The following is a 20,998-nucleotide window of genomic DNA, read 5'->3' as shown; positions in this document are numbered from 1 at the left end:
CAGACTTCCATAAGCTCTGCTCTAGCTCTGCTCTTCCTGACAGATCACGGTGCCTGAAACACAGTGAACACACCAGGGAAAACAAAAATTGTGAAAAGCACTGGTATTTATCAAAACCTCATTACATGCCCTGTGTTTTACATGTATTGATTCATGTCCTCTTTACCATAATTCTACCAGGCAGTGTGGTACCTTAAAAAATATGTCAACAGTTTCTTTGAAATGCCTTGTTTTAAGAGCTGAGGTCTAATTGCCCTTCTCTTCCATGTGAATAGGACTTAATTACTTGTTCTAACGCGATTATTCAGGTCTCTTTTATCTGACGTATTAAAAACTCTTGTAGGCAGAAAAATGGAAACAGCAGCTTGTCTATCAATCACATAGCTCCATATCTAATAATGCTACTAATAAGTGAAAATGAAAGGATGGATGAATGGATGAGATTAAGCGCATTTAATTTTTCTATTAAAGCAGCATTGTTAGATGTGCACTGAAATAAGACAAAATCTTACGAGCATTTGAAAGCATAAAACAGGTAAGTTCAAAACAGCTATTTTATTTTAAATAAAAATTGCTTTAAGGTTACAGTTTCCTTTCAAAAATTCATTTTATAGTCAAATTTTTAGTAATTTTTCTATTGAAGTTTTATAGTAAACAAAACTACACTGGTGTACTCAAAATAACATAAAACAAAGCACAGGTTATTTTTAGCTTGTCCCGTTTTAACAAATCTATTATATTTTGTTGTAGGTGGAGCGCAGAGCACATTCCTAGTATCTGTGGCTGATGCAATGCTGTGAGAACACTCTAGCACCTGAAACCCTCCTAGGCACACCCAGGAGGGAGCTCGCCCGCTATAAGGAAGTGACTCAGTGCCAACCAGGCAGCTCCCTGATCTTTTTAGCCATTGGCTGTGAAGGACACACTGTAACACCCTATAGGCTGAACCCATGTATATAAGCTAGTTTACTTCCTAAATAAAGCGGATCTGCATCACTGAACCTGGTCCCCGGTGTCAGGTCTCTGCATCTCTGTCGTCCTCACCCTTGGTGGGCCTTGTCCACATTTTGTTTATTTTCACATGCATATATCATTTTTTTGGACTGGGAATGAAAATTCAATTGATCATTGATTTTTTTTTGCAAGTTAATTTTTATTTGTTTATTTTATTTTATTTTTTTAAATTTAATGCAGTGACATTGATAAATCAGGTTACATATGTTGAGAGAAAACATCTCCAGATTATTTTGACATTTGATTATGCTGTATACCCTTCACCCAAAGTCAAATTGTCTTCCGTCACCTTCTATCTGGTTTTCTTTGTGCCCCTCCCTTCCCCCCACTCCCCCTCTCTCCTTCCTGCCCGAACCTACCCCCACTTACCATCACATTCTTGTCCATATCTCTGAGTCTCATTTTTATGTCCCATCTATGTATAGATTCATATAGTTTTCAGTTTTTTCTGATTTACTTATTTTACTCCATATAATGTTATCAAGGTCCATCCTTTGTAAATGATCTGATGTCATCATTTCTTATGGCTGAGTAGTATTCCATAGTATATATGTAACAAAGCTTTTTAATCCACTTGTCCACTGACGGACACTTGGGCTGTTTCCAGATCTTCGCTATTGTGAACAATGCTGCCACATACATGGGTGTGCATTTCTCTTTTTGGAGTAGGTCTATGATGTTCTAAGGGTATATTCCTAAAAATGGGATAGCTGGGTCAAAAGGCAGTTCGATTTTCAATTTTTTGAGGAATCTCCATACTGTTTTCCAGAGTGGCTGCACCAGTCTGCATTCCCACCAGCAGTGCAGGAGGGTTCCCTTTTCTCCACATCTTCACCAGCACTTATTCTGTGTTGTTTTGTTGATGAGCACCATTCTGACTGGTGTGAGGTGATATCTCTTGTGGTTTTAATTTGCCTTTCTCTAATGATTAGTGATGTTGAGCATTTTTTCATATACATATTGGCCATCTGTATGTCCTCTTTGGAGAAGTGTCTATTCATTTCTTTTTCCCATTTTTTGATTGGATTGTTTGTCTTCCTGGTGTTGAGATTTACAAATTCTTTATAAATTTTGGTTATTAATCTCTTATCAGACGTATTGTCAAATATGTTCTCCCATTGTGTAGTTTGTCTTTTTATTCTGTTCTTATTGTCTTTAGCTGTGCAAAAGTTTTTTAGTTTGATATAGTCCCATTTGTGTATCCTGTCCTTTATTTCTCTTGCACGTGGAGATAAATCAGCAAATATATTGCTCTGAGAGATGTCGGAGAGCTTATTGCCTGTTTTCTTCTAAGATGCTTATGGTTTTATGGCTTATGTTTAAGTCTTTTATCCATTTTGAGTTTATTTTTGTGAATGCTGTAAGTTGGTGGTCTAGTTTCAATTTTTTGCAGGTAGCTGTCCAATTTTCCCAACACCATTTATTAAAGAGGCTGTCTTTACTCCATTGTATTTCCTTACCTCCTTTGTCAAATATCAGTTGTCCATAGAGCTGTGTGTTTATTTCTGGGTTCTCTGTTCTATTCCATTGATCTGTATGCCTGTTCTTATGCCAGTACCAGGCTGTTTTGAGTACAATGGCTTTGTAGTATAACTTGATATCAGGGACTGTGATACCTCCCACTTTATTCTTCTTTTTAAAGATTGCTGAGGCTATTCATGTTCTTTTTGGTTCCATATAAATTTTTGGAATATGTGATCTATATCTTTGAAGTATGTCATTGGTATTTTAATTGGTATTGCATTGAACTTAGAGATTGCTTTGAGTAGTATAGACATTTTAATAATGTTTATTCTTCCTAACCATGAGCAGGGTATGTGCTTCCACTTGTTTGTATTTTCTTTGATTTCTTTTATCAATGTTTTATAATTTTCTGAGTACAAGTCTTTAGTCTCCTTGGTTAAATTTACTCCTAGGTACTTTATTTTTTTTGGTTGTAATAATGAAGGGGATTGTTTCCTTAATTTCTCTTTCTGACTGTTCATTATTGGCATATAAAAATGCCTTTGACTTCTGAGTATTAATTTTATATCCTGCCACTTTGCTGAATTCATTTATCAGGTCCAGTAGTTTTTTGACTGAGACTTTAGGGTTTTCTATATACAATATCATATCATCTGCAAATAGTGATAGTTTTACTTCTTCTTTTCCAGCTTGAATGCCTTTTATTTCTTCTTGTTGTCTGATTGCTGTGGCTAGGACTTCCAGGACTATGTTGAATAAGAGTGGTGAAAGGGGGCACTCCTGCCTTGTTCCTGATCTTAAAGGGGATTGTTTTTAATTTTTGCCCATTGAGTATGATGTTGGCTGTGGGTTTGTCATAGATGGCTTTTATCATGTTGAGGTATGTTCCCTGTAATCCCACTTTGCTAAGAGTTTTTTTATTTTTATTTTTATTTTTATTTTTGTATTTTTTCTGAAGCCGGAAATGGGGAGAGACAGTCAGACAGACTCCCGCATGTGCCTGACCGGGATCCACCCGGCACGCCCAGCAGGGGCGATGCTCTGCCCACCAGGGGGTGATGCTCTGCCCCTCTGGGGCATCACTCTGTTGTGACCAGAGCCACTCTAGCACCTGGGGCAGAGGCCGAGGAGCCATTCCCAGTGCCTGGGCCATCTTTGCTCCAATGGAGACTTGGCTGCAGGAGGAGAAGAGAGAGACAGAGAGGAAGGAGAAAGGGAGGGTTGGAGAAGCAGATGGGCGCTTCTCCTGTGTGCCCTGGCCGGGAATCCAACCTGGGACTTCTGCACGCCAGGCTGACGCTCTACCACTGAGCCAACTGGCCAAGGCCTGCTGAGAGTTTTGATCATGAATGGATGCTGGGTTTTATCAAATGCTTTTTCTGCATCTATTGAAATTATCATGTGGTTTTTCTCCTTCCTTTTGTTTATGTGATGAATCACATTGATTGATTTGCGAATATTGTACCAGCCTTTCCTCCCCAGAATAAATCCCACTTGATCATGGTGTATGATTTTTTCCATATATTGTTGGATCCGGTTTGCTAATACTTTGTTGAGGATTTTACCATCTATATTCATCAGGGATATTGGCCTATAATTTTCTTTCTTTGTGTTGTCTTGTTCTGGTTTTGGAATCAGTATTATGCTCGCCTCATAAAAGGAGCTTGTAAGTCTTCCTTCCTCTTGAATTTTTTGAAATAGCTTGAGAAGGATAGGAGTCAGTTCTTCTTTGAATATTTGGTAGAATTCACTTGTGAAGACATCAGGCCCAGAACTTTTCTTTGTTGGGAGTTTTTTGATAACTGTTTCGATCTCATTTGTTGTAATTGGTCTGTTTAGGTTTTCTGATTCTTCCAGATTGATTTTTGGAAGATTGTATGTTTCAAGGAATTTGTCCATTTCATCTAGGTTGTCTAGTTTTTTGGCATACAGTTCTTCATAGTATTTTCTTACAATATTTTGTATTTCTGTTGTGTCAGTTGTTATTTCTCCCCTCCCATTTCTAATTTTATTTATTTAAGTCCTCTCTTTTTTTTTCTTGGTGAGTATAGTTAAAGGTTCATCGATCTTGTTTACCTTTTCAAAGAACCAGCTCCTAGTTTCATTGATCCTCTGTATTGTTTCTTTAGCCTCTATGTCATTTATTTCTGCTCTGATCTTTATTATTTCCTTCCTTCTACTACATTTGGGCTTTACTTGCTGTTCTTTTTCTAGTTTTTTTAGATGCAGGGTTAAGTTGTTTATTTGAGCTTTTTCTAGTTTCTTAAATTGTGCCTGTAGTGCTATGAACTTTTCTCTCAGTACTGCTTTTGCTGTGTACCATAAATTTTGAGTTGTTGTATACTCATTGTCATTCGTTTCTAGAATTTTTTTTATTTCTTCTTTGATCTCATTCTTAATCCATTTGTTATTTAACAACCTGCTATTTAGTTTCCATGTGTTTGAGAATTTTTTAGCTTTTCTGTTGTGGTTCATTTCTAGTTTCATGCCATTGTGATCAGAGAAAGTGCTTGATATGATTTCAATCTTCTTAAATTTGTTGAGACCACTTTTGTGCCCTAACATGTGGTCTATACTGGAGAATGTACCATGAGCACTTGAAAAGAATATATATTCTGCTGCTTTAGGGTGAAAAGTTCTGAAGATATCTATTAAATCAAGTTGATCTAGTGTGTTCTTTAAATCTGCTTTTTCTTTGTTAATTTTCTTTCTTGAGGATCTATCTAGTGATGTTAGTGGGATATTTAAATCCCCTACTATTATAGTATTGCTGTTGATCTCGACCTTTATATCCATCAAAGTCTGCTTTAGACTTTTAGGTGCTCCTATATTAGGTGCGTAGATATTTATAATAGTTATATCTTACTGTTGAATTGCTCCCTTTATCATTATGTAGTGGCCTTCTTTATCTCTTACTATATTCTTTGTTTTAAAGTCCATTTTGTCTGATATAAGTATTGCTACCCCAGCTTTTTTTTCATTTCCATTTGCATGAAATATTTTTTTTTATCCTTTTACCTTCAGTCTATGTGCATCTTTTGTTTTAAGGTGTGTCTCTTGTAGACAGCATATGTATGGGTCCTGTTTTCTTATTCATGCAGCTACCCTATGTCTTTTGATTGGATCATTTAATCCATTTACATTTAAGGTTATTATTGATATGTAGTTTTTTATTGCCATTTTATTCTTTAAAGCTGTATTCCTTTTTTTGCTATGTTCTTTTCCCACTTTGATCTGTTTACACCATGCCCCTTAACATTTCCTGCAGCATTGGTTTGGTTGTAATGAATTCCTTGAGGGTTTTTTTTGTCTGGGAAGCTTTTTATTTCTCCTTCAATTTTAAATGATAGCTTTGCAGGACAAAGTAGTCTTGGTTGTAGGTTCTTGTTCTGCATTACTTTGAATATTTCTTGCCATTCTCTTCTGGCCTCAAGTGTTTCTGTTGAGAAGTCTGATGTCATCCTTATGGGGACTCCTTTGTAGGTGACAGCCTTTTTTCTCTAGCAGCTTTTAATATTTTCTTTTTATCACTTAGCTTTGCTATTTTAATTATGATTTGTCTTGGTGTAGGTTTCTTTGGGTTTCTCTTTAATGGAGTTCTCTGTGCTTCTTGAACTTGTGCGAGTTTCTCCTGCATTAATTTAGGGAAGTTTTCAGCTATGATATGCTTGAACAAAGTCTCTATCCCTTGTTCTTTCTCTTCTTCCTCATGAACCCCTATGATGCAGATGTTATTTCTCTTCATGTTGTCACAGAGCTCTCTAAGAGTTTCCTCAGACTTTTTGAGTCTCTTTTCTTTTTTCTTCTCTGCTTTCTTGCCTTCATTCAAGTAATCCTCCAACTCGCTGATTCTATCCTCAGCTCTATCCATCCTGTTTTTAATTCCTTCCATTGTGGTCTTCATTTCTGATATTGTGTTTGTCATCTCCGACTGATTCTTTTTTAATATTTCAATATCCTTTTTTATACTTGCTATTTATTTAGGCATTCATAATGACCATCCATTGTTGTTCTATGGTCCCTAAGCATCCTTACAATCATTATTTTGAACTTTGCATCTGGAAGTTTGGTTATTTCCATATCACTCAGTTTAACTCCTGAAGATTTCTCTTGTGGTTTCATTTGAATTGCACTTCTTTGTCTTCTCATTTCTGTGTTTGGGTGTTTTGCTTGTAGAGCTGGTTGAATCTAGGCTTGGTGTTGTCTGCCTCCAATTTTTAATTGTGTTATTTTTAGGTCTTTTTGGGTTGGCATCAGGTATTATTTGTAATCCACTTTCGGTTTTGGGCCGCTTTGAAGTCTTGAATTGTTTGTTTTCTTAACAGGTGATAGTCTTGTTTACTGATCTCAGCAGGAGGCTTCCTTGAAACTATATTCAGGAATGCAATGGGCGTAACCTGAGACTCTGAAGGCCTTTTCCACCAACTAATCTCTCTGGGGGCAGGGTGTTTTCTCAGCTTCAGTAGGGGGAGGTGTATCTCAGATCTCCATAGAGACCTGAGTTACTGCACCTCCTCCCCACTTCTTGTTTTCAGCTGTGTCTTGTTGTGCTGGTTGGAGCTGGAGAGATGTCTGGAGATCTGTGATCTGAAAGCAATTCAGTTCTGTTTTGTGAAAGGATCAGTCCCTCCCCCAGCTATGGCTACCTCCAGTACTGGAAGAGTTAGCTTTTTTAGGTCGTCCCCTGCATTCCTCTGCTCCTCACCATCTGTCCCTCTCTCTCCCCTTTCCACTTGGAAAATAAGCCAGTCTTTTCCACTTGCTCCCTGGTTGCCAGGCAAGTAGCAGTATTTTCTCTTTTTTCCCTGAAGTGAGAGCCCCTCTGGGCTCTCAGCCTCACCCTCGCCTCCGTTCCTGTAAGCAGGGGGGATTCATGTGCTCCCTACCAGGTTTGTTGTGGCTTCATTTTTGCTCCTTGGTTTTTGAGAGCTGTTCTTGTAGTCCAGAGTTGGTTTTTCATGCTGATCGTTCCTAAGTTGATTTGTATTCCAGTTTGGTGGTGAGAGCTGGGAGTCTGTGCATCTGCCTACTCTGCTGCCATCTTTAGGTCTCGATCATTGATTTTTTTATTTTGCCTTTTCTCAAATCCAATCTTTATTAGAAGCTCTTTATTGCAAATCATGATGCAAATACAGGACTCATAACCCTAGGCTGCTTTTTTGGTGCTTATAATGTTTTCTAGCACTAAGATCAACACTAAAATATTGCATAAGATTTGAGATGCACAAATAAATGTCTTCAGAGTAAGAACAAACAATAAAAAAAGCTTTTTAAAAATTTTATTTAGAAAATTAACTTTTTTTGTGACAAAGACAGAGAGAGAAACAGGGACAGACAGACATGAAGAGAGATGAGAAGCATCAATTTTTTGTTGCAGCACCCTAGTTGGTCATTGGTTGTTTTCTCATATGTGCCTTGACTGGGGGGCAACAGCAGACCGAGTGACCCCTTGCTCAAGTCTACCTTGGGTTCAAGCTGGTGAGCCTTGTCCAAACCAGATAAGACCATGCTCAAGCCAGCGACATTGGGGTTTTGAACCTGGGTCCTTCACATCCCAGTCCAATGCTCTATCCACAACACCACTGCCTGGTCAGGCTAGAAAATTAACTTTAACAGGGTGACATTCATCAATAAGAGTACATAAGTTTCACGTAAACATTTCTATAGCATTTGAACTGTTGATTAGATTGTATACCCATCACCCAAAGTCAAATCATTTTCTGTCACCTTATATTTGTCCTTCTTTGCATCCTTCCCCCTCCCCCCTCCCCTATTGCCCTTCTTCACATCTCTTTCCCCTTGGTAACCACTTCACTTTTATCTATGTCCATGAGTCTCAGTTTTATATCCCACTTATGTGTGAAATCCATACAGTTCTTAGCTTTTTCTGATTTACTTATTTCACTCAGTATAATGTTCTCAAAGTTTCTCCATGTTGTCATAAATGTCACTATGTCATCATTTCTTATGGCTGAATAGTATTCCACTGTATATATGGACCATTTCTTCTTTATTTAATCCTCTATCTGAGGACACTTTGGTTGTTTCCATGTCTTGGCCACTGTGAATAATGCTGTGATGAACATGGGGGTGCATGTGTCTTTACATACCAATTTTTTGAGTTTTGGGGGTAGAGAGTAGAGGGATTGCTGGGTCATATGGTAGTTATATTCTTAATTTTTTGAGGAACCACCATTCTTTCTTACATAATGGTTTTACTAATTTGCATTGCCTCCAACAGTGAATGAGGGTTTCTTTTTCTCCACAGCCTCTTTAATACTTGTTATTACCTGTCTTGTTGATAACAGCCAATCTAACAGGTGTGAGGTGGTATCTCATTGTAGTTGTGATTTACATTTTCTGAATAACTAGTGAAGATAAGCATCATTTCATATATCTGTTGGCCATTTGTATGTCCTCTTGGGAGAAGTGTCTATTCAGATCTTCTCACCATTTTTATTTTATTTTATTTTACTTTTTGTATTTTTTCTGAAGTTAGAAGTTGGGAGCCAGACAGACTCTGGCATGTGCCTGACTGGGATCCACCTGGAATGCCCACCAGGGGGATGATGCTTTGCCCATCTGGGGCATTGCTTTGTTTTGGTGGGAGCCATTCTAACACCTGAGGCAGAGGCCATAAAGTCATTCTCAGCACCCAGGCCAACTTTGCTCGAGTGGAGCCTTAGATGCATGAGGGGAAGAAAGAGATAGAGAGAAAGGAGAGGGGGGAGGGTGGAGAAGCAGATGGGTGCTTCTCCTGTGTGCTCTGGCCAGGAATCTAGCCTGGGACTTCCATGTGCCGGGCCAATGCTCTACTGCTGAGCCAACTGGCTAGGGCTTTTCCCCATTTTTTAATTGAATTGTTTGCTTGTTTGTTGCTGAGTTTTGTGAGCTCTTTATATATTTTTGGATATTAACTTCTTACCAGAGCTATTGTTTGCATCTATTATCTCCCATTTAGTTGGTGAAGGAAAGTACCTCAACATAATAAAGTCCATATATGACAAACCATCAGCAAATATTATACTAAGTGGTAAAAAAATGAAGGCCTTTTTCTCTAAAATCAGGAACAAGACAAGGCTGCCCACTCTCTCCACCCTTATTTAACATAGTTCTGGAATTTTTAGCAAGAGTGATCAGTCAAGAGAAAGAAATAAAAAGCATCTATATTGGGAAAGAAGAAGTAAAGGTATCACTTTTTTGCAGATGACATGATCCTGTGATTAGTAAACCCCAAAGACTCTACCAAAAACTATTAGAAACAATAAACTAATACAGTAAAGTTGCAGGATACAAAATCAGTATACAAAAGTCCATTGCTTTCTTATACGTCAATGATGAAACATAAGAAAATTAATTCAAAAAACTATTCCTTTTTCAATTGCAACAACAAAACAACAAAATACCTAAGAATAAACTTTGTTCACAATAGTGAAGATCTGGAAACAGCCCAAGTGTCCATCAGTGGACGAGTGGATTAAAAAGCCATGGTACATATATACTATGGAATACTACTCAGCCATAAGAAATGATGACATCGGATCATTTACAATAACATGGATGGACCTTGATAACATTATACAAAGTGAAATAAGTAAATCAGAAAAAACTAAGAACTATATGAATTTATACATAGATGGGACATAAAAATGAGACTCAGAGACATGGACAAGAATGTGATGGTAACCGGGGGTGGGGTGAGGGGAAGGGAGGAGCACAAGGAAAACCAGATAGAAGGTGATGGAAGACAATTTGACTTTGGGTGATGGGAATGCAACATAATCAAATGTCAAAATAATCTGGAGATGTTTTATCTGAACATATGTACCCTGAGTTATCAATGTCACTGCATTAAAACGGATAAAAATAAGATAAAAAAAACAACAAAAGATGTAAAGGACCTATATATTGAAAATTAAACCTTATTGAAAAAATTGAAAAAGACACAATGAAATGAAAATATATTCCATGTTCATGAATTGGAAGAATTAACATAGTTAACATGGTCATATTACCCAAAGCAATATACAACTTTAAGGCAATCCCCATCAAAATCCCAATGTCATTTTTTAAAGAAATAGAACAAAAAATTACCAGGCTTGTATGGAATTATAAAACAAACCTCAAAAAGCCAAAGCAATTCTGAGAAAAAGAATGAAGCCAGAGGTATCACACTACCTGACTTCAAATTATACTATTGAAAAAAAAATTATACTATTGAGCCATGATAATCAAAACAGCATGGTATTGACAGAAAAATAGACATACAGACTAATAGAACAGAATCAAAAGCCCTGAAATAAAACCATATATATATATATATATATATATATATATATATATATATATATATACACACAAATCATCTTCAACAAAGGAGCCAAAAACATACAATGAAGAAAAGAAAGCCTCTTCAATAAATGGTGCTGGGAAAACTGTAAAGCCACAAAAAAAAAAAAAAAATGCAAAGGAATGAAACTTGACTGCAAGATGTTCCCTGTGTAAAAGTTAATTCAAAATACAACAAAGACCTAAGTAGATATAAGATCTGAAGCAACAAATTACATAGAAGAAAACATAGGTAATAAGTTCATAGACTTTGGCTGTAGAGAAAAATTTATGAATTTGACTTCAAAGGCAAGGGAAGTAAAGGCAAAAATAAATGAATGTGACCATAGCAAACTAAAAAGCTTCTGCATTACAAAAGTTTTCTGTAACTAAAGAAATAAGGTGGATATGGGGTGAGATGATAAACACTGATGCCCAGTGGTCACAAAGAGAACAGAGAGTTAGACTTTTGGCTGGGTCTATCTAAGTATTGGCCAGTAAATAGACTCATGGCTATGAGACTCAGATTTTGATAGTGATAGTTGCAAGTAATTTTACATTATAATAATGCCTTATTAAGATTTAAAAAAATTTTATTTAGAAAATTAAATTTAACAAGGTGACATCGTTCAATAGGAGTACATAGGTTTCAGGTAAACATTCCTATAGCATTTGAACTGTTGATTTTGTTTTATTCCCATCACCCAAAGTCAAATCATTTTCTGTCACCGTGTGTTTGTCCCTCTTTATTCCCTCTCTTCAACTCCCTCCACACATCCCTCTCCTGTTGGTAACCACTTCACTTTTATCTTTGTCCATACGTCTCAGTTTTATATCCCACCTATGTATGAAATCAAATAGTTCTTAGCTTTTTCTGATTTACTTATTTTACTCAATATAATGTTCTCAAGGTCCATCAATGTTGTTGCAGCATTATTCATAGAGGCCAAGTCATGGAAACAACCAAAGTGACCTTCAATAGAGGATTGGTTAACAAAAATGTAGTACACATATACAATGAAATACTACTCAGCCATAAGAAATGATGACATATTGCCATTTATGACAACATAGATGGACCTTATTAAGATTTAATTGACATTGAAATACACTATTTACAGAAAACCAAGGACACTGTGGGACATATATCCGGCACCCAATAAGCCAGCAACAGCACATTGAATCATGCTTCTAACCTCTCTGACTTCTGCAATATCTCTTCTTCTTCCAGCCAGAGAAAGCTGTCTACTTTTAAAACATCTTATATGATTGGGGCAAGCCCATCTGGATAATCTCTGTATTTTAATGTCAACTGGCTTGGAAGTCTAGTTACATCTGTAAAGTCATTTTTGCCATGGAGCATAACATAATTACAGTGTAACACCACAGAGTGAAGGTCATGTGGGCCATAAAACTAGAAAGTGGAAGATTCAACTGCTAATTGAGGTCTAACTAGCTTCAAAGTCTACACTCATTCTTTATACCACCAATATACTATCCATACTTTAAAATAAGAAAAACATATTGGAAAACAGTTTAGAAGCTTTGTGCAGTGGCAGTATTGTAGCCAATAAGGTTTATCTGAGGTGTGATTATTGCTAATAGAACAGTTTAGCATCCCCAATGAAATATGAATAGTTGTTTATGTCATGAGACTACTCATGTTCCCTTCCTGAAATAAGTGATTTGAGAATATGATCCAGAATAAACAAATCAAACTGTTGAATTCAAACAGCTAATAGTTTTATGATATTGGACAAATTACTGAAACTGTCTGTGCTTCAGACATCTGAAATATAGATATGATAACAGTACTTACTTCATAGGACTGTTGTGTGATTGAATGTGGTAAAGCACATGATACGGTACAATTTCTAGTGCATAGTAATTGTTCAATAAACACTAGTTATTGTACGCATCCAAGTTGCCCTTGACTTTATAGTAATTTACTTTACTGTTCCTAACTTCTTGTTTGATTATCTGTCTTCTTTTCTTGACTCTGAGCCTCATAACAGCAGGGATCATGTCTTTTTTCACTGTAGTATTTCTATTATCTGGTACTGAGCTTGGCATGTATGAGGGCACTCAGTAAATATTTGCTAAATATATGAGTGAATAATTTTGGATGAACTCTTTCAATTATTTTTAACATGATGTGGGTCAAATAAAATACATATGAGGGCTACATTTGGCCTATGGATATCCAATTTGCAATTTCTGCCAAAAAGTATGGCTATGATAATTTAACATGAAAGTTTTTCAGACATGTGTTCTTAATCTTCTAAAGAACTCTAGAAGACTCAATAAACATTCATAGAATGTCTAATTTTGAACAATATAGATGCTGGTGAAACTTTGATATTTCAATAGTTCAGATGATTTCAAATATTTCTTTCCCAAAGTGTAGGAATGACAAAGTTGTTTTATTCTATCTTCTTTTTTTTTTTTTTTTAATAAATTTTTATTTTAATGGGGTGACATCAATAAATCAGGGTACATACATTGAAAGAAAACATTTCCAGGTTATCTTGTCATTTAGTTCTGTTGCATACCCATCACCTGAAGCGAGATCATCCTCCGCCACCCTCCAGCCAGTTCTCTCTGTACCCCTCCCCCTCCCCCTCTCCCTCCTTCCCTCCCCCCACCTCCCCATAGCCACCACACTCCTGTCCATGTCTCTTAGTCTCGCTTTTATGTCCCACCAATGTATGGAATCCTGCAGTTCCTGTTTTTTTCTGATTCGCTTATTTCACCCCACACAATGCTACCGAGACTCCACCATTCCTCTATAAGTGATCCAATGTCACCATTTCTCCTAGCTGAATAGTATACCATGGTGTATATGTGCCCCATCTTCTTCATCCAGTCCTCTATTTTTTTTTACAGTGATTAAAAGCCTTTAAGCAAACTCTTGGCCAATACAGCAAGAATCCCTAAAAGAGTAGTGTCCTTAACATGTTCCCCAAGTCCAAGTTGGCCCCATCACCATGCCAAATCCCTGAAAAATGCAACCCAACCACAGTTCAGTCTGTTAGGAGCTGTCACAGGGAGCAGGAGTCCAGGAAAGTTCCCCACAGGAAAAGTCCGCATGGCACTGGAATTGTTGTCACCATTCTATATTTTGCAGCTCATGTCCAAGTCCCAATGACCGCTGCTTCTAGCTGGTAATGATTCAGGTAGACTGGAAAAAGCCATTTGCAGCCTGCGTGGATATGAAGCTTCTGTTCTCCTCTGCCTGGAGAGTTGAGACCAGGTAGCTTTTTCCTGGAGCTCTGTGACTGTGGCCTGGTAAAGAGAACCTTGGGATACACTAAGCTGGGTGGCAAAGGTAAATTCATAATACAAGTTGGCTAAAGGAGGAAAGAGAGCTCTAAATTAGGAGTAGGTCCCAGCCTGAAATATGAGTGGGGCATTGAGGTAGGAGGGATAAAGGAAACACTATATATTAAGCAAAGCAGCATAAAATAGGACTATCAACACCCACAACAGAGATCTTTGAGGGAAGAATAAAAAACCTGACTATTCAGGCAAAACATAGTTAAGTGGCCCTTGTGCGAATGAGATCAGTTTACCTGCTTCTTGGAAGAAATACCCTAGGCTCATCCACAGTGTTGTAGATGGGGCCGACGGCCCTGGGCACCTTCAGCCTTCAGTGGCAAACCCCAGCTTTCTGGGCAAGGTTGGGTCATAGGTGGCTGGGGCAGGACTGGAAGAGACTGAACCCTCCCTTAGAGGAGCGAGGGGGAAGCCCACCTTCCAGTGTCCCTGTTTCCTCGCAGCAGAGGCGTGTAAGCCTGGCAGGCTTTAGCTCAATGACCTTCCTTTCCACTATTGAAGCAGGACCCAGATGGCATCCTATGAGACCCCTTTGGGGCGTTGGAGCCTTTAAGGGTGTATCCTAAAAGCTGGTAGTTCCCCTGATCTCTCTTGGGCTTTTTCTGCCTCTAGGTATCTTAAAAGCCATTCTCAGAAGATCTCGCTGAGGGGTTTGAGGATCCCCATCCGCCTATATAAATCTTTTCCATATATCTGGAGCTGTTTGGAAAAAAGACAGAACAGTGTTATTAGCTAGATATAATAAAGAGGGTAGTAGTTTGCAGGCGAAAAAGATTTGGTGTCTCCTGCTCATCAGCATTCAAAAGAAATGTAATTTTTTTTTTTTTTTTTTTTTTAAGTAAAAAGCATGATATAGTAGACCCGTTGGAGTCATTGGCCTAGTGTGCAGGATTCCCGGGTTCGATTCCTGGCCAGTGCACACAGGAGAAGTGCCCATCTACCTCTCCACTCCTCCCTCTCTCCTTCCTCTTCGTTTCTCTCCTCCCGCCCGCAGCCAAGGCTCCACCGGAGCAAATCCACCCTGGGCACTAAGGATGGCCCCACGGCCTCCGCCCCAGTTGCTAGAATGGCTCGGGTTGTAACAGAGCAACACCCCAGATGGGCAGAGCATTCCCCCCGGTAGGCATGCCAGATGGATCCCAGTCAGGCGCATGCAGGAGCCTGTCCGACTGCCTCCCCATCCCCATCCTCAGAAATATACAAAAAAATAAATAAATAAAAGAAAAAATACTAAAAAAAAAAAAAAAAGGGAGGGGGCATTCCCTTGTGCTAAAGCTCCAGGGAGCATGGAGTGAGCTTGAGTATGTCCTATGAAACATGGAGCTCTATGTTTACATATAAGTCTTTGAAGAAGGAGGAACTGCTGAAGTAGTTTATCAGCATTTGTCCCTAAGACAGTAGTCTTTGTAGTGGGAACACCATACGTAAATATTTGCTGTCTGTCTATAGATTAAGGGGGGAATATGGCAAATGCTGAAAAGTCATGATCTTTGTGACCCTCCCCTCCCCCAACCCCCTCCCTCTCCTCCCCCAACCCTGTAACCCCAACACTGTTGTTCATGTCTCTGAGTCTCATCTTTATGTCCCACCTATGTATGAAAACCTATAGTTCTTAGTTTTTTCTGATTTACTTCTTTCACTCAGTATAATGTTATCAAGGCCCATCCATGTTGTTGTAAAAGATCCTATGTCATCATTTCTTATGGCTGAGTAGTATTCCATAGTATATATATATACCAAAGCTTTTTAATCCACTCGTCCTCTGATGGACACTTGGGCTGTTTCCAAATCTTTGCTATTGTGAACAATGCTGCCATAAACATGGGGGTGCATTTCTTCTTTTCAAACAGTGCTATAGTGTTCTTGGGGTATATTCCTAACAGTGGTATAGCTGGGTCAAGAGGCAGTTCGATTTTTAATTTCTTGAGGAATCTCCATACTGTTTTCCATAGTGGCTGCACCAGTCTGCATTCCCACCAGCAGTGCAGGAGGGTTCCCTTTTCTCCACATCCTCGCCAGCACTTATTCTGTGTTGTTTTATTGATGAGCGCCATTCTGACTGGTGTGAGGTGATATCTCATTGTGGTTTTAATTTGCATTTCTCTAGTGATTAGTGATGTTGAACATTTTTTCATATGCCTATTGGCCATCTGTGTGTCCTCTTTGGAGAAGTGTCTATTCATTTCTTTTGCCCATTTTTGGATTAGATTGTTTGTCTTCCTGGTATTAAGTTTTACAAGTTCTTTATAAATTTTGGTTATTAACCCCTTATCCGACGCTATGTCAAATATGTTCTCCCATTGTGTAGTTTGTCTTTTTATTCTGTTCTTATTGTCTTTAGCTGTGCAGAAGCTTTTTAGTTTGATAAAGTCCCATTTGTTTATCCTGTCTTTTATTTCACTTGCCTGTGGAGACAAATCAGCAAATATATTGCTGCGAGAGATGTCAGAGAGCTTACTGCCTATGTTTTCTTCTAAGATGCTTATGGTTTCACGGCTTACATTCAAGTCTTTTATCCATTTTGAGTTTATTTTTGTGAGTGGTGTAAGCTGGTGGTCTAGTTTCATTTTTTTGCAGGTAGCTGTCCAGTTTTCCCAACACCATTTGTTGAAGAGGCTGTCTTTACTCCATTGTATTGTCTTACCTCCTTTGTCAAATATCAGTTGTCCATAGAGCTGTGGGTTTATTTCTGAGTTCTCTGTTCTGTTCCATTGATCTATGTGCCTGTTCTTATGCCAGTACCATGCTGTTTTGAGTACAATGGCCTTATAATATAACTTGATATCTGGAAGTGTGATACCTCCCGCTTTTTTCTTCCTTTTCAGGATTGCTGAGGCTATTCGTGTTCTTTTTTGGTTCCATATAAATTTTTGGAATATGTGTTCAATGTCTTTGAAGTAAGTCATTGGTATTTTCATTGGTATTGCATTGAATTTATAAATTGCTTTGGGTAATATAGACATTTTAATGATGTTTATTCTTCCTAACCATGAGCACGGTATATGCCTCCACTTATTCGTATCTTCCCTGATTTCTTTTATCAATGTTTTATAATTTTCTGAGTACAAGTCTTTAATCTCCTTAGTTAGATTTATTCCTAGGTACTTTATTTTTTTGGTTGCAATGGTAAAGGGGATTGATTCCCTGATTTCTCTTTCTGACAGTTCATTATTAGTGTATAAAAATGCCTCTGATTTCTGAGTGTTGATTTTATATCCTGCCACCTTGCCAAATTCTTTGATCAAGTCTAGTAGTTTTTTGACTGAGACTTTAGGGTTTTCTATATACAATATCATGTCATCTGCAAATAATGATAGTTTTAATTCTTCTTTTCCAATTTGGATGCCTTTTATTTCTTTTTCTTGTCTGATTGCTGTGGCGAGGACTTCCAGAATTATGTTGAATAAGAGTGGTGAAAGGGGGCACCCCTGCCTTGTTCCTGATCTTAAGGCGATTGCTTTTAATTTTTGCCCATTGAGTATGATGTTGGCTGTGGGTTTGTCATAGATGGCCTTTATCATATTGAGGTATGTTCCCTGTATTCCCACTTTGCTGAGAGTTTTGATCATGAATGGGTGCTGGACTTTATCAAATGCCTTTTCTGCATCTATTGAAATTATCATGTGGTTTTTCTCCTTTCTTTTGTTTATGTGATGAATCACATTGATTGATTTGCGAATATTGTACCAGCCTTGCCTCCCAAGAATAAATCCTACTTGATCATTGTGTATGATTTTTTCCATATATTGCTGGATCCGGTTTGCTAATATTTTGTTGAGGATTTTTGCATCTAAGTTCATCAGGGATATTGGCCTATAATTTTCTTTTTTTGTGTTGTCTTTGCCTGGTTTTGGAATCAGAATTATGCTCGCCTCATAAAAGGAGTTTGGGAGTCTTCCTTCCTCTTGAATTTTTTGAAATAGCTTGAGAAGGATAGGAGTTAGTTCTTTTTTGAATATTTGGTAGAATTCACTTGTGAAGCCATCAGGCCCAGGACTTTTCTTTTTTGGGAGTTTTTTGATAGCTGTTTCAATCTCATTTGTTGTAATTGGTCTGTTTAGGTTTTCTGATTCTTCCAGATTGATTTTTGGAAGATTATATGATTCAAGGAATTTGTCCATTTCATCTAGGTTGTCTAGTTTTTTGGCGTACAGTTCTTCATAGTATTTTCTTACAATATTTTGTATTTCTGTTGTGTCAGTTGTTATTTCTCCACTCTCGTTTCTAATTTTATTTATTTGAGTCCTCTCTCTTTTTTTCTTGGTGAGTCTTGTTAAGGGTTCATTGATCTTGTTTACCTTTTCAAAGAACCAGCTCCTGGTTTCATTGATCCTCTGTATTGTTTCTTTAGCCTCTATGTCATTTATTTCTGCTCTGATCTTTATTATTTCCTTCCTTCTACTAGCTCTGGGCTTTACTTGCTGTTCTTTTTCTAGTTCTTTTAGATGCAGGGTTAAGTTGTTTATTTGAGCTTTTTCTAGCTTCTTGAGGTATGCGTGTAATGCTATAAACTTCCCTCTCAGGACTGCTTTTGCTGTGTCCCATAAATTTTGAGTTGATGTATGCTCATTATCGTTTGTTTCTAGGAATTTTTTAATTTCTTCTTTGATCTCAATGTTAACCCATTCATTGTTTAATATTGTGCTATTTAGTTTCCAAGTGTTTGAATGTTTTTCAATTTTTCTATTGTGGTTGATTTCTAGTTTAATGCCATTGTGATCAGAGAAAGTGCTCGATATGATTTCAATCTTCTTAAATTTGTTGAGCCCGCTTTTGTGCCCTAACATGTGGTCTATTCTAGAGAATGTACCATGAGCACTTGAAAAGAATGTATATTCTGCTGCTTTAGGATGAAAGGTTCTGAAGATATCTATTAGATCGAGTTGATCTAATATGTCCTTTAAGTCTGCTGTTTCTTTGTTAATTTTCTTTCTTGAGGATCTATCTAATGATGTTAATGGGGTATTGAAATCTCCTACTATTATAGTATTGCTGTTGATCTCGCCCTTTAAGTCTATCAAAGTCTGCTTTATATATTTAGGTGCTCCTATATTAGGTGCGTAGATATTTATAATGGTTATATCTTCCTTTTGGATTGCTCCCTTTATCATTATGTAGTGACCTTCTTTATCTCTAACTATGGTCTTTGTTCTAAAGTCCATTTTGTCTGATATAAGTATTGCTACCCCAGCTTTTTTTTCATTTCCATTTGCGTGAAATATTTTTTTCCATCCTTTTATCTTCAGTCTGTGTGCATCTTTTGATTTAAGGTGTGTCTCTTGTAGACAGCATATGTATGGGTCCTGTTTTCTTATCCACGCAGCTACCCTATGTCTCTTGATCGGCTCGTTTAATCCATTAACATTTAAGGTTATTACTGATATGTAATTGTTTATTGCCATTTTTTTTCTTTAAAACTGTTTTTCTCTTTTGCTATATTCTTTTTTTCCTTTGACCTGTTTACAACAGGTCCCTTAGCATTTCTTGCAGCCTTGGTTTGGTTGCAGTGAAATCCTTGAGTTTTTTTTTGTCTGTAAAGCCTTTTATTTCTCCTTCAATTTTAAATGATAGCCTTGCTGGATAAAGTAGTCTTGGTTGTAGGTTCTTGTTCTGCATTACTTTGAATATTTCTTGCCATTCCCTTCTGGCCTCAAGTGTTTCTGTTGAGAAGTCAGAAGTCATCCTTATGGGGGCTCCTTTGTAGGTGATAGTCTTTTTTTCTCTCGCAGCTTTTAATATTTTCTCTTTATCATTTAGCTTAGGTAATTTAATTATGATGTGTCTTGGTGTTGGTTTCTTTGGGTCTCTCCTTAATGGAGTTCTCTGTGCTTCCTGAACATGTGAGACATTTTCCTGCCTTAACTGGGGGAAGTTTTCCGCTATAATTTGTTTGAACAAAGTCTCTATCCCTTGTTCTTTCTCTTCTTCTTCAGGAACCCCTATGATGCGGATGTTATTTCTCTTCATGTTGTCACAGAGCTCTCTTAGAGTTTCCTCAGACTTTTTGAGTCTCTTTTCTTTTTTCTGCTCTGCTTCCGTGCCTTTATTTATTGTGTCCTTTAACTCACTGATTCGATTCTCTGCTTCATCCATCCTGCTTTTAATTCCTTCCATTGTATTCTTTATTTCAGATATTGTATTTGTCATTTCTGTCTGATTCTTTTTTATTATTTCAATGTCCTTTTTTATATTTGTTATCTCTTTATTTAGGTTTTCGTAATGGCCATCTATGGTGGTTCTAATATCTTTGAGCATCCTAACAATCGTTATTTTAAACTCTGCATCTGGTAATTTGGTTATATCTGATTCACTTAGGTCCTTTTCTGGGGATTTCTCTTGGTTTATTTGTGTTGTATTTCTCTGCCTCCGCATTTTCTCTTCACGGGAGTGGCTGTGATCACGTGCTCGGGTGCACAAGGGTTGGCGGCCTTGGCCTTTGCCCCACCCGCGTGTGTGACGTTATGCTCGGTCCTGAGGGCACTGGCGAGCACCTTTGCTCAGCTGCGGGTCTCCGCCTGTTTCCGAGCTTTCGCCCTGCCTTTGCCGGGTGATCCCACTCAAGGAACAGCTGCTAGCCTTGGCTCTCTCTATCTTCTTTTGAATTACAAGTAATTTTATCTGTTTTAAAAAAATGGCAATGTGTCTTGATAGTACTCTAATTATAGCTCATAGAACTTTGCTTGTTCTCAGGATGTGTTTCCTCTCCTATTTATTCATAACACCAACCTGCCGCCCTTGGAGGAGAACCAGAGCTATTCTTCAAATTAGTCCTTGGTGTCCAAGGTCTGTGCTCCCAACACGTCCTTGAAATGCAATCTTTTCACTCAATATTTAACTTTATGGCATTTTCTACTTG

General features: G+C 37.8%; 1 pseudogene; it reads left to right on the top strand.

Moving 5' to 3' along the window:
* Positions 1–12,347: 12,347 nt before the first annotated feature.
* On the top strand, positions 12,348–12,463 carry LOC136390151 (U4 spliceosomal RNA; annotated as a pseudogene).
* Positions 12,464–20,998: the final 8,535 nt, after the last annotated feature.

Source organism: Saccopteryx leptura, chromosome 1 (assembly GCF_036850995.1).
Source record: "Saccopteryx leptura isolate mSacLep1 chromosome 1, mSacLep1_pri_phased_curated, whole genome shotgun sequence".
Taxonomy (NCBI): domain Eukaryota; kingdom Metazoa; phylum Chordata; class Mammalia; order Chiroptera; family Emballonuridae; genus Saccopteryx; species Saccopteryx leptura.
This window is presented reverse-complemented; position numbering and strand designations above follow the sequence as displayed.